This window comes from Triticum aestivum, chromosome 6A (assembly GCF_018294505.1).
Source record: "Triticum aestivum cultivar Chinese Spring chromosome 6A, IWGSC CS RefSeq v2.1, whole genome shotgun sequence".
Taxonomy (NCBI): domain Eukaryota; kingdom Viridiplantae; phylum Streptophyta; class Magnoliopsida; order Poales; family Poaceae; genus Triticum; species Triticum aestivum.
The window spans coordinates 477,191,860-477,196,559 of NC_057809.1; positions in this window are offsets into that span (position 1 = coordinate 477,191,860).

Consider the following 4,700-nt stretch of genomic DNA (forward strand, 5'->3'; position numbering starts at 1 on the left):
CTTTCTCCAATAACTCCTTGATCTGTTTCTTAATCTCCTCTAGATCATTCACGAGCATCCTATAGGGTCTCTTGGATATCGGCCATGTGCCTGGCAATAGCTCTATCAAAAACTCAATATCTCGGTCCGGTGGCATGCATGGTAACTCCTCTGGGAAAACATCCGGGTAATCCTTTACTATAGGCACTTCTTCCTGAACAACTCCCGTGAGGGTATTTACTTGGCTTCTTCTTGGTGCATGCCTTGATACATACTTGATCCTTTTTCCCTCCGGGGTGGTGAGACAAATTGACTTACTAACACAGTCAATGATTTCTTCCGTACTTCGACATCCAGTCTATTCCTAATATCACATCCAATCCTTGTGACTCCAAGATAATTAGGTTGGACAGAAAAACATGGTTGCCAATGGTTAAGGGTATCTGGTCACACCATCGACTATCCATATACTCTGCTCCAGGTGAGCTTACTAACAGAGGGGTCGTAAGGGTTTGGGTCCGTAGTTTAAACTTATCCACGAATTCCCTTGATATGTATGAATGCGATGCACCAGTATCAAAAAGAACAAGAGCGGTAAATGACTTAACCAAAAACTTACCTATAACTGCGTCTGGCTGCTCTTCAACCTCCTCCACGTTAACGTGGTTCACTTGTCCTTTGTTGAATGGATTGGGCTTCTTCCCAGTGCTCCCATTTCCATTTCCATTCTTCCCTTCAGGGCACTCCGTGGCATAGTGTCCAGTCTTCCCGCACGTGAAACAAGTAACGTGGCTTAGGTCTCTCTTGGTGGGTGTGGCTGGATTGGGGCGGTTCTGATTGTTGCTTGCTCCATTCCCATTCCCATTCCTAGGGCCAGTATGATTATGGTTACTTCCTTTATTATGGGTGTGGCCTCCATGGTTATGAACAAGTCCTCCGGAGTTCGGGGTTAGACGAGGCTTCTGCTGAGCTCCCGAGTTATACCTCCCTTGTCCATACACCTCTTACGGCTCTCAATCTGCTGCTTCTTCCCTTCAATCATAAGAGCCTTATCTACCAACTCCTGGTAGTTGGTGAATGTTGCCACCATCAACTACATACTCATCTCATCATTCAGCCCTTCCATAAACTTCTCCTGCTTTGCGGCATCTGTGGCCACATCATTAGGGGCATAGCGAGATAACTTGCTAAACTCATCCGCGTACTGAGCCGCAATACGGTTCCTCTGGCGTAAGTTGCAAAACTCACGCATCTTCAAATTCATGGCTCCAGTTGAGACATGGGATGTACGGAAGGCTTGCTGAAATTGGTCCCATGTCACCGTGGCTATAGGGTAGGTGACAGTGTAATCCTCCCACCATGATGATGCTGGTCCATCCAACTGATGTGCGGCAAAACACACCTTCTCAGCATCAGTACATCCTGCAGTGGTTAACTCCCTTCCAATCCTGCGGAGGCAATTATCTGCTACTATAGGCTCGGTGCTACTAGAAAACACCGGCGGCTGCAACCTCAGAAAATGGGCGAAGTTGTCCACTGGTGGTGTTGGTGGTGGATTGTTGTTGTTGTTGTTGTTGCCTTGATTCTGAACTAACAACTGCATCAGGTTATTCTATTGCTGGATCAACTGAGTGAGCTCCGGTGGGAAAGCAAATCCGTGGTCACATCTCGGAGGCATCTGATGGGTTTAGAGGGGAGAGATTAGAATGGAATGAGGTCTAATGAGAAAACACTACCCATATGCACAGGAGACAAACACAAACATTTCACTCAATCAATCAAGCCAGGCATACAATCGGTCTAACTATCGTAAAAGTGCTCGGCCTATACTATTTACATGGTGGAATACTACTACTGATGTGGTGGTCTACTAAAAATATTCCTCGGTTGCAGACTCCATGATATCTACTCCAGCTTCGTCTTCAATGTCATCATCACTAAGGTCGGAGTCGGTGCCGTCGATGATGATGTAGTCTTCCGGGCGAATCTCCTTGGGTTCTTTGTCTTCTTCTACTGGTGTGGGGTCTCCCATGAATATTCCGATCTTTTTAATCAGGTCGTCATTCTTCTCCACTAGTACGACGATTTCCTCCTCATAATCTTCACGTGTAGCCTTGAGTTCTTCCTCCAGTTCCGCGATCCTAGTCACTGCCTTCTTCAGATTTATCATGCCTGCGCGCATTTGGTTCTCCTGGCGTCGAATGTGCCGATTTAGTTCCTGGATGAAAGCTGCAATTGATCTATCCTTCCTGGTGTTGATCATCTCCCATTGCTCATCTCGGCGCCCACAGATCTGGTAGATAGTATCCTTAAGCTCCTTTTGGTAAACTTCTCCAATGCGTCCCATGGTGATGTGAGCTGCCATACTCTTTCCTAAACTCCAGGTTGGTGCATCGAAGGAGAACTCTATGGGTTTAGTGACTGGCGTGAAGGTTCTTCCTGGAACTTGAACTTGAATCATCCATCGCTCCTCTTCTGGTAAAGTGGCGTTGTAGGTCCCGGTGAAGCTTGGTATTCCTATGTTCAGGTACCTAGTGACCTCCTTCAAGTGTCGTCAAAAAGGTGCTTCTTCATCTGATTGTGCACCCTTGTTCCTAGCATTCGCCATCCTAAAGAGTGGAAAATGGAGAGGAGTCAGAAATGAGAAGAGAATAGTGATCTAGGGTTTTAGCTTAGTGGTCGTGTCCTACACTCAGCGTGTGCTCTGATACCATCTTGTAGCGACCCGACCTCAAACGGCCAAGTCTCTATGCTTCAGTGTCATCCATGGATCGGTAATGCTGACACACACAGTACTCGAGGATTTATAACAAAGTAGCAATCACACACTTATTACATTGAATGTCTCCAAAGAGAACTTATTACAATAAATATGGCTTAAGGCCATCTAATACGATAACAGCGGAAGGCTTGGAAGATAAAGTGAGTCCATCAACTCCAACGGCATAGCTGAGCTACACGGCAACGACCTAACGAACCTTACTCCTCGTCTGAAAAGTCTGCAACATAATACGTTGCAGCCCGAAAAGGGTCAGCACATGGAATATGCTGGTAAAGTAACACAATAGAGCAAGAAAAGAATAATGCTATCACTACATGCATAGTTGGCTGGTGGAAAGCTCTATGCTTATAGTTTTTGCGAAAAGCCATTTTTTCCCTACAACAAAGGAATAGATTTTAATTTAACTATCATGGTAGTTGAAACATCATTGAGAAGGTTCCTCCAACTCAATCCCAATTAAGGTAATTATCAACCCAACAACATTAATTTAGAGTGATGAGATACTTAAGATACTCCAAGTACTAGATACTCAAGATGTCCATAACCGGGGACACGGCTAACCATGATTAGTTTGTACACTCTACAGAGGTTTGCGCACTTTTCCCCACAAGACTCGATCGCCTTCGTTGGGTTTCTCGCACTACATGGTGTTTGAGAAACGGATGACCAAGACACAGTCTTTCAGAAATGTTAACTCTCTACTCCGGGCAGATGATATCAAACCTACAACCCACTACCTACTAATCCACCTCTTCAAGAGCTTCACGTAACTTACTCAACTATGCTAGAGCCCATAATAGCTTGTGGCTGCACACGGAAGTTTCTAGCATGAATAATCTCAGTTCCCTTTGAGCCTGGGTGGCGGTCCATAGGAATATCACACGGGTACTCCAGGATTTCCAAATATACATGCAACACTGGGTACTCCAGGTTCCTCAATCCACCCAGATGTTTATTTAAGTTGCCACCTTAAGTTGAACCATTAATTAACAATCTCACATCTGTCATGGATTTCACTCACCCAAACCACGTCTACGAGCATAGCATAGCAATATAAGCAATTCGTAAGAGTAACTCCCAAAGGTTTGAATGTAACAGGGTAATAGGTTCAACCTCATCAACTACTTCCCAACCCACATGTTAATGACATCCTAACCATGCAATGTTTGGGGATTGGAACTAATGCATAAAAACTGGGTGATAAAGGGGTATGATCAAAGTGTTACTTGCCTTGCTGACGATCCGCGTAACCTAGAGACTCCAAATAACACGCTTCGCACTCCGGGAATTCTATCGCAAACAAACAATAGCATACATAAGCAATCAAGCAAAGAAGCACAGGTAAAACTCAAATAAGAAGATCTAACCAGAAAGTTTAACTTAAGAACTCCGGTTTGCAAAAAGAATCAAATTAAACGGAGCAACGAAACTCAAACAGTGAAAGAAACAAGATCCGTTTACTAATTTTGACCTAGGTCAAATTTTACAGTAGAAAAAACTTGTGCAAGTTGGTTAAGTGGAAAGAGGGTCTGGAGACAAAGATCTAGGCGCTTGAATGGCCTGATTCCGACTAACGAGCGAAAAGATAAACTAGAACGAAAATCGGATCAGAAATCGCGATCAGAAATAACCGTGCAAAAAATCCTATAAAAGAAAACTGACGAACAGGCTAACGAACGAGCGTTCGTTATCTGTAACTAACGAGCGAAAACCGTCCTTTAAAACGATCATATGGACGAATGTCCGCTAAAAAGAAAAATCGGGAAAAACCGGCGAACCTAAAAAACGAGTTAGGGTTTCTTAAAAAAACCGGATCGGTTTTCTTTGAAAAAATGGCGGCTACCTCGTCGGTCCGGTGAGGCACGGCGGCGACGGCGAGGCGAGGCACGGCGGCGGCACGGCGCGACAGCGGCAGGCGGCGGCGGCGCAGGCAAGCGGC